Consider the following 12,043-nt stretch of genomic DNA (forward strand, 5'->3'; position numbering starts at 1 on the left):
GTTTTTATTTAATTTCTCAGCTTGTTTGCTGGGAAACATAGTACTCCCCGTCCCCTTTAATGTTCCATTTGATTTCTAAGTGGATGCTTCCTGTTGGTGCCCCTACTTCCATTCCAAAAGGTCTCTCTCTCTGTCATATCCAGCTTCATTTTCCTAAGTGCCCCACCCTAGTCATCTTCTGCTTACAACCAGCAAAGGACAGGCAGCTGCACTGCGGTTCAGCCTCAGGGTAGGCAGGATTGGTAAAAGCTACCCTTAATGTGGATCAAACACAGTCTGATCTTTTCCTGTGACTATAAATAGACTCCTAGATAATTTTTGTGTGTCAGCTTCCTACTCACCTTCATATGATGCCAGCCTTCAGTGGCCCTCAGCACACTTTCCCCATAATATACACACACACCTTTCTAGAGAGCAAGAACTTCCTCCGCAGAGAGCTACCAGGTTGTGGGTACATCTGTCATCTTGCTTCTACTTTAATGTCATACAAGGAATAAGAGCATCAGGAAAAAGAAAATAGAAACCTTCTCTAGTGAGGCCAGACTTGCCGCTCATGTCTATGGTAACTAGTGCAAGCATTAAGATGAAGCACTTCAAACATGATTTTTCTTTTTGTTTTGTTTTGTTTTCGTTTTAAAGAAAACCATTCTGGAAGACAGATTAAAGCACCACAACACTTTGTAATAATATTTGTAGTGCAGATAAAGTGTTTGTATTTTAATTTCTAGCACCAACAACAAAATAAGGAAGTGGGCTGGAATTGCATTTTGTTTTCTTTTAAAAACTGCTACAAAAATTGTTTGTACTGAAGAAAAACAACTCAAAGTGGAGTTAGAAACACAGCTTAAGTGGGAAAGGTGTTATCAGCATCACAAGTGTAACCTGTTTGTTTGATACATGGTGCTTGAAGAAGATACAAAGCCACTCTGGTAAAGATCACTGTGTTTTAAGTTTAATTAAGTAATGAATCAATGTCGCAAAATGCTTTGAGATCCTCTGGCGATGGGTGTTAATAGACATGCCAAATATTGTTAGTATGAAAAAATCTTGAATTTACTAACCCCTTCATGACTTTCTGAAAGCATGAGGAGTTGTGTTTCAGGTCAGATCCACAGCCCATTAAAAGTAATTAAATTACTTCAACAGGTTTTAGGTCAGGGCCTTTGGATATGATTCAGCAAGGGACTTATATGCATGCTTGCCTTCAAGTATGTAAGTTGTCCCATTGAAGTCAATGGGAATATTTCGATGCTTAAGTACCTTGCTGAATACGGGCTTTAGAGAATAGATTATGATATTTATATTATTCATAGAGTTTAAAGCCAGGAGCGACCATTAGATCATCCAGTTCAGTGGTTGTCAACCTTTTTTCATTTGCAGACCCCTAAAAATTTCTGACTAGAGGTGTGGACCCCTTTGGAAATTTTAGACATACTCTGCAGCCCCCCAGCGGTCTGCAGACCACAGGTTGAAAACCACTGACCACTACGTAAGAGGCCACTAAATTTCACCCCGTTATCATTTTATTGAGACCTGTAGCTTGTGTCTGGCTATCTTCCAGAAAGGCAATCAGTCTTGATCTAAAAACATTAAGAGATGGGCAACCCACAATGGTCTCAATGGTTAATCACCTTCATCATTAAAAAGTGGGCCTTATTTCTAATCTGAATGTCAGGCTTCAGCTTCCAGCCATTGGCTCTTGTTATGCCTTTTTTTTTCCCTTCTGAGGCAGCTACCAGCTGCAGTGTCACTGGCTAAGATAACATCACAAAAGTTATTTTCAAGCTTCCTTTCAGAAACTGATCACCAGCTGGAATCAGGAATTTTTTTATTATTATTATTAAATCCAGGTGCAGCACAAACCTATCCAGTGCCCCAAAGATCTTGCAACGTAGAAAGACAAAAGCAGTCACGTGAAGGAACAGGAGGGGGTCAAAAATGACAAAACACAAGACAACCAGTACACATCTCCTTTGCTCTGTTTTATTGCTCTTCGAATTGAGGAGGCTGGAGGTACTCAGCACCCTGCAGGATCTCGGCCTTTGTGCCTCAGCAAGATTTGCCCTGCCTGGCACTTCTGTGTAATGGAAAAGTCCTTCCAGCTGCATTGGATGTTTAGGATTTGGCACTTAATGACTGGGTTAGGTATGTAGTTTATAGCTGAAAAGATGAAGCTGGTTTAACATTAAGGAGATGCACAGTAACAGGCTTCCACACTGGGGCAGGGCCCCACTGGGTCAGATAAATGAACAGTCCTCCTGAGGCTTCACACAGGTTTGGAAGCAAGCTTGAGCCAAATCCTTGTGCAAGGTTCTGAACTGTTCAGGGCCTGCTTTTCAGGAGTTTAGAGCATCCCACTGGAATGAGGGGGCTCAGTGTCTCTCAAAGTCTGGACCTTCTGTTGGTTTTTGCACAAGCCTTTGCAAGTCTCAGTTCCTAGCAGGACTGATACTATGACAAAAACTGTTTTGCAATATTACACCTGATCCCAGAAGGGCCAGAATTCCACAGTGAAGCCAAATTTCTAAGCCAGCTGGGAAGGTTCGAGGAATGTGGATAGCTTGAGGTCAAACTTTCAGCTGGACCCCTTAGCAGTATTGGCAACATTTTGGAATACATCTATTCAGCGTACTTAGAACCTATGTTGGCACATCATGCCGCTAAGTCTAAAAGGCACAGGTAAGGTAAGCTGCTGGAAATAAGGCCCTGAGTAAGTACTCAGAACTTCTGAAAGTTTATCCCAAACCATTATGAGATCCTTTTGTTTGCTAAAAGCCCAGTTCAGCTCCCCTTGGGGCAATGAAGATTCCCACTGATTTCAGTAGCAGTTTGATCGTTCCCTACCAGTGCTGTCTTTTTTGCACAACCTGTTAGCTTCACTTTGCAGCTCACTTAGCCAGGAGGCTGACGGGAGGGCTCTCTGACCCCCCACCTCCAGATAAATGTACAGTACATAAGAAGCCAGCAACACAAGCCACGCCATGATTTCCCTGCCAATGCTTTCCCACAAGAGCCTCCTAGAGCTAGTGCCTATCGTTAGCAGAATCTCATAGCCTCAGTGCTGGTGCTTCATTTGTTTTACTGTTGGCTTGGTAACCGCTGCTGTTACTGTTAGAGGTGGCATAAGGGCAAAAGCAGTGCTTATCACTTCAGAGCTCTTCACGAAAGCCTCGCCGTGTCTTTGGCAGCCTGGCAGAGTTTAATAACAGCAAGGCTTTCCCCAGAGCAATGTCCCAGTGCTCCTCCCGGGTTGCGCTCTGGTATGTTACAGTGCAGGCCTTCTATATTATTAGCATAACAAAAGCCTGTGAGGCAGAGCCCTGGACTATTCTGTATTATTGCAGTGGCCAAAGGATCTGCAGGGAATAGACTCTGGAAACAATCAAACTTTGGCATAATAAATAATGATGATAATCATTTTTGCAGCAACTTCTCTCTCTGGCTGTCAAATCCAAACATTTTTACAAACATGTATTAACCAAAGCTTAGAACCCCTGCCCCCCCCCCCCCCACACACACACACACTGTGAGAGAAGCAATAGAAATGGGCCCAAACCAAAACCCCACTGCTTAACACACTCTCTATCTTGGGTGGGAGAGGGATTTGGAAGACAAACCTGAATCTATATCCAAATTTTACAGCTGTCTCCTAGTTGTGTAATGGAACAAACCAACCTCCCTGAATAGTCTTGAATTTGGAAGGTGCGAGAAATCCAGATGGAGACCGCAGCTTTACAGCTCAGGCTAATCTCTAGTCAGCAACTATCCCATTTTACAGACAGGGAAACTGAGGCACGGAAAGGGATTAAGGATGAACAGATTCCAGTTTATTCTATCATAGTTGTACACGGTCTGCTAAGTTTGGTTTCATCTGTAGAGTGAGCTGTGATAACTCTCAGCCATGCAGGAAGTAGATCAGTTGACTTAGGGTACGTCCACATTACCCGCCCAATCAGCGGGTAGCAATCAATCTATCGGGGATCGATTTATCGCATCTCATCTAGACGCGATAAATCGATCCCCACTGCGCTCCCCGTCGACTCCAGAACTCCACCAGGGCGAGAGGCGGAAGCAGAGTCGACGGGGGAGCCACGACCATTGATCCCACACCGTGAGGACGGGAGGTAAGTCGAAATAAGATACGTCAACTTCAGCTATGCTATTCTCGTAGCTGAAGTTGCGTATCTTACATCAGCTCCCCCAACCCCACACTGTAGACCAGCCCTAAGTACAGGACATTTCTCCATAGTCAGTTTTAACTTCACTTTCAAGGCAGTATCCAGCCCTTGAGCCATGTATGAAACTCCCAGTCTCATTGCAAGGAAATGGCTAGTGTGTTGTGCACCGCTGCCCCCTGCTGAAGTCAAATCAGAACTGCTTACATGTGCCCTTTACTGCAAACAGCTAAGAAAGATTATGTGGGAGGAGCCTGAAGCTGATGTGGGAGGAGCCTGTGCTTTTGGAGTGAGAGTAGCTGGGTTCTATCCTGCTTGCCCTCATGAAGTCCCAAGTGGGCAAGCTGTGCAGTATAGTGACAACCACGAAGTCCTTGGTGGGCACAGATTTGTTATAGCATCAACGGCAGGTGCATGGGATGATCCACGACAGCTTAAGGCCTGTTAAGTTTCACCATAAAAACACGATTGCAAAACAACAACAACATCAAAAACAAATTACTTCACTGGGCCTGAAGTCAATGGGGGTTGGGGACTTCACTCCCACACATCTCTTTGAAAACCTCAGCCTCAATCTTGGGGAGCTGAGACAAACTGCACAGAGCAGCCTTCAGCACAAAATGCACATGAGGGTGAAAGAGGTGATCCCATGACTGACTACAAGTGTGAAGCCATAGAGTAGATGCATCAAAGAGTTGCCCCTCCCCACGGTGCTTGTTGGAGAAAGGCAAAGAGGGGCCCTGGGGTTTACAAGCCTAAACCATATGATTCCATGTTGATTTCAGCTGATAGGAACACTTTGTTAGAGGGATGGAGTGTGTTTCCGTTCACTGATTTGTTTCTTTCTCATTATAATTAGCACGGTTGATTAATCGCAGTTAACTCATGTGATTAACTCAAAAAATTAATCGTGACTAAAAAATTAATCGTGATTAATCACAGTTTTAATCACACTGTTAAACAATAGAATACCAATTGACATTTATTAAATATTTTGGATGTTTTTCTACATTTTCAAATATATTGATTTCAATTACAACATAGAATACCAAGAGTACAGTGCTCACTTTACATTATTTTTATTACAAATATTTTCACTGTAAGAATGATAAAAGAAATAGTATTTTTAAATTCACCTCATACAAGTACCACAGTGCAATTTCTTTATCATGAAAGCACAACTTACAAATGTAGATTTCTTTTGTTACATAACAGCACTCAAAAATAAAGCAATGTAAAACTTTAGAGCCTACAAGTCCACTCAGTCCTACTTCTTGTTCAGCCAATTGTTGAGAGAAACAAGTTTGTTTACATTTATGGGAGATAATGCTGTCTGCTTCTTATTTACAATGTCACCTGAAAGTGAGAACAGCATAGCACTGTTGTAGCTGGTGTTGCAACATATTTATGCGCCAGATGCACTAAAGATTCATATGTCCCTTCATGCTTCATCCATCATTCCAGAGGACATGCATCTTATGCTGATGATAGATTCTGCTCGATAATGATCCAAAGCAGTGTGGACCGACGCATGTTCATTTTCATCATCTGAGTCAGATGCCACCAGCAGAAGGTTGATTTGCTTTTTTGATGGCTTGGACTCTAGTTTTTGCATCAGAGTGTTGCTCTTTTAAGACTTCTGAAAGCATGCTCCACACCTTGTTCCACTCAGATTTTTGAAGGCACTTCAGAGTCTTAAATCTTGGGTCAAGTGCTGTCGCTATTTTTTAGAAATCTCACATTGGAACCTTCTTTGTGTTTTGTCAAATCTGCAGTAAAAGTGTTCTTAAAATAAAAAACATGTGCTGGGTCATCATCCGATACTGCTATAACATGAAATATAATATTGCAGAATGTGGGTAAAACAGCAGGACATGTCACAAATGTAATTAATGCATTATTTTTTTAATAAGCATCATCAGCATGGAAGCATGTCCTCTAGAACGGTGGCTGAAGCATGAAGAAGCATACAAATGTTTAGCATATCTGGCATGTAAATACCTTGCAACGCTGGCTACAAAAGTGCCATGTGAATGACAGTTCTCACTTTCAGGTGACATTGTAAACAAAAAGTGGGCAGCATTATCTCCTGCAAATGTAAACAAACTTGTTTGAGCGATTGGCTGAACAAGGAATAGGACTGAGTGGACTTGTAGGCTCTAAAGTTTTACATTGTTTTATTTTTGAATGCAGTTATTTTTTGCACATAATGCTACACCTGTAAGTTCAACTTTCATGATAAAGAGATTGCACTACAGTACTTGTATTAAATGAATTGAAAAATACTATTTCTCTTATTTTTACAGTGCAAATATTTATAATAAAAAATAAATATAAAGTGAGCACTGTACACTTTGTATTCTGTGTTGTAATTGAAATCAATATATTTTAAAATGTGGGAAACATCCAAAATATTTATATAAATGGTATTCTATTATTGTTTAACAGTGTGATTAATCGTGATTCATTTTTTTTAATCGCTTGACAGCCCTAATTATAATCATAACTAAGCACAGTTTCAGACTTTTCTTTTAAATTCTCCCTCACTCTCCTCCACTCCATGAATGCTTCGACCTGCCACCGTAATATGCTTGTAAGGAAAAGTAATTGTGGGAACTCTTGGCCTTTCTCCCCCACCCCGCGTTCTGAAGGACAGGACTATCTGCACGCTGCCATTCATCCCATCAGCCGCCGCGCCGGGTAAGCACAATTTGCTGCATGCTGATAGCTACACGTTGACACTTAACGGGACAACTACGTGCTCCAGCCTGACAAGGAGCGATCAGTCGTTGCATTAAAGGAAGAAGGGGATAGAGAGGGGAGTGGAAAGGAGGTAGAGGAGAGGAAAAAGGGAGTGGTTAGCTGTTCAGAAGTTGCCCTGTAATTTGAGTGTCATGACTAAAATGTTAGGTCAGTTGTTTTGATTGAACGTCAGAAGGAATTGTATGCCAGGGACTCACGCCTTGCACTTTACTGACACAGAGAACTAATGGGAAAATATTCCAAAGTGACAGATTTTGGTGCCAAGTCTCTTTTACTGCTGCATCAAACAAGCACAGGAAATGTCACGGCATTTTACATATATATATATATGTATATATATAAAGCATTTAAATCAATAAAACTTCCGAAGTACATTCAAACCCAACTCAAAGGACAGCAGTCTCAAGTCCATAAAAGAAAATGAGATTTATTCTCCCGGCAAGATCACTTCATGATCTTTTCTCTGCGGTCTGCATCTCTAGCAGAAGAACAGCATTGTTAATTTGCTCAATCACATGACTGGATGTAATACAGTTCTTTAACCTTTTAACATTTTGCTGTTCATGTGGAGTACCCGTGTCTTACTTATTGCTCATCAAATTATGCAGGGGACTCAAAGCCCTGATAAGATGTTTTAAATACGTATGCATCAAAAATACATTTCTGTAATCCATGCAGCAGAAAATCATTATCACAGCCTCATATGCATATTTGGATTTGTTCTCTCAGCCTTGGAAGGCAGCACTGAAAGACACAAGCATAGAAGAGCTAGAGAATTTTCCTCAGGTGGCAGCACATAAATCATCAGTTTCTGATTTACGGATTATATTTTTCCTTCTAGATCTTCATCTGTTTTATCTTATTTTCCAAAATACAGAGTAATTATATTAACTCCCCTGTGGCCAAGCTCTGTTCTGAGTCATTCAGTCTTTGTTTCTCAGCTTGTGAGGAAAGGGAGGGTTCTGGTAGGGGAGATGGTCCTGTGCTCACAATGCTGGATGAGGACACCTGGGTGCTGTTCCTGAAACATCCTGCATGACCTTGGGCAAGTCCCTTGCACTGAAACTTTCAGAAGTGCCTAAAGGCCATTGAGACTCAGTCACTTTTGAAAATGGGACTAAGGCTCCTAAATCACATGGGTGGTGTTGAAAATGTTACCCTAAATCACTCTCTGCCTCAGATCCCTACCTTCTCACACTGGGATAATAATACTTCCTTTGTCTATCATGTTCATTTGAAGTGTAAGCTCTCGGGGCAGGGATTGTCCTGTACTGTCTGCTTAGACATCAGCTAGCACGAAGGGGCCTCAATCTCCTCTATGCCTCTATGCACTAAAGCGGTGGACGTGGAAGACTCAGGGTTTCCTAGCTGGAGACAAAGAACTACATTTTCAAAGACTAGTGATTTTGAGAGCCTCTATTTTTGAGTGCCCAACTTGACACAACTTACAGGGGTCTGATTTTGAGAGGGCGGCTCCTCAGCCCTTTCGGAGAAGCAGGCCCCATCAAGGTGTCTCAAACTGGGCCCCCAGAATCACTAGTTAAATTTGAAAATTCAGGCCAAAGCTCTTTACTTCTAAGTCCCCTGTTCCCATCTGGGCTGGGCTGCTCCTGACTTGAACATTGTTCCAGTGTGATGGTTGTTCAGTGCAGTGGTTCTCAGCCAGTAGTCCGGGGCCCCCTGAGGGGCCGTGAGCTGGTTTCAGGGGGGGCCGCCAATCAGAGCTAGCATTAGACTCGCTGGGGCCCAGGGCAGAAAGTCAAAGCCCCACTGCATGGGGCTGAAGCCCGGGGCCCTCAGTCCCATCACCAGGGGCCTGAGCCATGTAGCTTTGCAGGGGCCCCTGTGGCATGGGGCCCCGGGCAGTTGCCCTGCTTGCTACCCCCTAACGCCATCCCCGGCTTTTATATGCAGAAAAACAGTTGTTGTGACACAGGTGGGCCCTGGAGTTTTTATAGCCTTTTGGGGGGGACTTCAGAAAGAAAAAGGTTGAGAACCCCTGGTTTAGTGGCTTCTATGAAATGAGCTGATGAGTCTTGGTCCAGTTGCTAGTAGACGCATCACAAACACTCCACACAAGCACTACATACCGGTGCATGCCATGTGCGATTGGCTATGAAACCTCTGCGATGCTGTTGAACCAATGACGTTCCATGGAAATAAATTGTGCTCTGTTGTGCTCAGGGGGAGAACCAGAAACAAACTCAGGCGAAGGATTCTGCTTCCCAGGCTGGTGGAGGCTGAGCGCACAGAGGGAAATGAAACAGGCACAGGCTTCAGAGGATAAAGCTAGGTAGGGCTTGATGGTTTGCAGATTGACATAGACAATGGCCTCCAGGGAAGGAGCGGAGGGGAAATTAATTACACTGCCAAAGTCAAACCAGAGCAAAAGTGAGGGGGATAGTGTATGCAAAGCCAAATGAACCTATTTCAAGCTGGAATTTTACAGCAATTAATAGCACCATGCCCTGATAAAGGTTACCTTGTCATAGCTAACAGTATGTGATTTTTTTCCCCCATTACCTATATCTATATTGTTTGTCAGGAATGAACTTTAATAAGCTGATGCTGTCAGAACTCATCACCACGGTGGCTATGTGCATGGTACAGTGGGTACATTGGAAAGATTTGCTTTGATTTTCCTATGCAATACTCAGGACTTTTCCCGTCTCCAATTTGGATCGTGCCTGCCAGCCACGCGAAAAAGCTCAAGGCAGGGCAAGACTCCTGCTCCAACACAGCGGGTGTGAGCATCTTTAGAAAAATGGCACTTTCCTTGTCTTCTTATAGTGATAGTTCAGGCAAGGGAAGGTGACATGGGTCAGAGCAGGGGGTGAACACCCAAGCACAGGTTCTATTCCCAGCTCTGCTGATGACTTGCTATGAAGCCTTCCGGGAGCCTATTAGGGCCTAATTTTTCATAACTGCAGACATGCAATTAGATGGCCAAAAAATGTTCATACAATTGTGTAAATAGTTTGCGCAGTTACTGTGCTTGAGTGCACCACTAGCCATGTGAGTGTATCAGTTGGGTATGTGAGTGCAAACGAGCCTCACTGTGCACCTGGATATTTGTGTTCATAATTGTGCATGCAAATTAATCAAAATTAGGCCCTCAATCCCTATCTGTCTCAATTTCCCCATCTCTAAAATGGATACAGTCTTACCTACCTCACAGGATTGGTTTGAGATTAATTCCATGCTTGTAAAGAGTTCTGAGAATTTTGGCTGGAAGGTACCATAGGCACAGAGATTATCATTAAACTAATCAACTATGCTGTAGGATTTACTCAACTGGCTGGGACTCTGTGCTGTGCCTCCAAGAAGTGCTACTCACCCTGGCCCAGCCCAGGGGATGGCTTTAAGCCATCTATGCACCCTCCAGATTCTGGATCAGTCAGGTTCACAATGGCAGCCAGCATAATTCAGGCAGTTGGTCTATACTACAGCAGCTCTGTAACCCATAGCCAGCCAGAATGGCCACTGGAGCATGCACAGCAGTCCCCCCACCCCAGCCTGTCCCTTTAAGCCTCCTTCACAATCCACACCAGCACCAGTCAGTCCGTGTTTGAGGCAGCAGCATACAGTGGCCCTAGTGAAGGGGAGAATCCCTCCCACCCTCTTTCTTCTCTTGGCATCATGATACCTTTGAGTGGCACTGAACATATCCTGTCGGCAAAAAAGAGTGAAAAATAGCATCTGAAGGGGAAAACATGCTAAGCGTGGATTTTTAGAGCAATTGGCAATAACTGTATGTTTATTTCCATAGGCAAAGCCATCATCTGACATGATTGATAAATTCCAGGGTACTGAACTTACTAAAATATTCACGTGGGGAAGGCAATGCAGATTCAATCGCTTCCCTTGTGTGGAAAAAGGCCTCACGTATGAGCCAGAATAGAAAAGTGCAATGGCAGAGTTCATGCTTCCTCCAACATGCCTCCTTATAAGGCTCTATCCCACCCTCTAGCAATGATCTTTAGTGACGTCCATCCTGAATTTCCCCTTCCAACTACAGCTGGCTGAACAATGGCTTTTCCGGTTCTCTGGCTGTTCTGAAACATTGAATAAAACTCTTTGTTTCTGGTCAAACTGAAATCCTCCCCTCCCTCCCCCCACTAAGATTTTCAGCAAATCTAAAAACTGGAAAAAAAAAATTTTGGCTTTGTCAACACTATTTGGCGAACTCAGCATGAAGTCACAAATAGTTTTGGATGGACCGTCGCTGCATTTTTTCAACAAATAACCTACTTGCCAAAAAAAAATTTGCCCAGCTCTACTTCTAATTAACAGGGTGTAGGGCGAAGAACCATTCACAGAAATCTTCAGACAGACCCAAGTTCACAAGTGCTAATTCTCCCAGATAAGCTTCTGGGCTCAGAAAGTCTGAACACAAACGTTTGCAGTACTGGTTCAGCCCTTTTTCACAACCCCTCAGTATTAGGACCAGTTGTTTCTCTATGAGGTCAGGTTGCCACCAAGAGGCTCAGCAAACTGTTGGATCAATCCTAAAAATGTTCCCTTTCTACTGCCTTCCCACTACTCCATATATTCATAGATGGCTGATCCTGCCCTCCGCTGTTCACTTCCCTCTGGTTTAAGGGTGCTCAGCACTTTCTAAGTTTGGAGGCCACTCAGAGACAAAGCTTTATATTAGCTGTCTAAGTTACAGCAATAGGAAATGACAGGCAAGGGATGCAGGAAGGACTTTTGCATTGCCACAATAGCACATGTGATAGCAGAAACATCTGGAGGGGGTTATTTATTGTCTCCAATTTCACAATCACTGTACATACAATTACTGTTTGACAAGGACTGGTCACATGACCAACATCTGGAAATGTACTTGGGTCTTCAGAATGAGTACAGCTTCACTGCCATTATTATCAGCTTCTGCTGACAGCAGCAGTAAACTGTAGTTAATAAAGGAAAGCCAGCTTTTATGGGCTAGAAAGACAGTAAATATATGCAAAATGGTTTGTTGAATCTAGCAGTGGGGTGCCATAAGAGGCTTCATAAACCAGAGTTAGAGTTTCACATTATTTTTCTAGTCTTGGGCATGGTACAGAATAACTCTCCAGGCACTTCTTGTTGGTACAGTTTGG

The 12,043-nt window shown here is 43.2% G+C and overlaps 1 long non-coding RNA gene across 7 annotated transcripts in view; it reads right to left on the reverse strand.

The window, feature by feature from the left end:
* The window catches only part of LOC120409022, a 30,745-nt gene that overhangs the window by 4,774 nt on the left and 13,928 nt on the right, over positions 1-12,043 (reverse strand). For 2 of the 7 annotated variants that reach the window (XR_005601052.1, XR_005601050.1), the window contains 2 exons: positions 9,029-9,178; positions 7,284-7,416 (listed from right to left, as the gene is read on the reverse strand). The exons of 1 other annotated variant lie outside the window; for it this stretch is intronic. This is a non-coding gene — a long non-coding RNA (uncharacterized LOC120409022). Of the gene's footprint in view, positions 1-7,283; positions 7,417-7,517; positions 7,683-9,028; positions 9,179-10,939; positions 10,994-12,043 lie in introns of those variants that run through there. 4 more of the 7 variants (XR_005601051.1, XR_005601054.1, XR_005601056.1 and 1 more) reach the window with 4 other exon arrangements.

This window comes from Mauremys reevesii, linkage group 7, assembly GCF_016161935.1.
Source record: "Mauremys reevesii isolate NIE-2019 linkage group 7, ASM1616193v1, whole genome shotgun sequence".
Classification (NCBI taxonomy): Eukaryota; Metazoa; Chordata; order Testudines; family Geoemydidae; genus Mauremys; species Mauremys reevesii.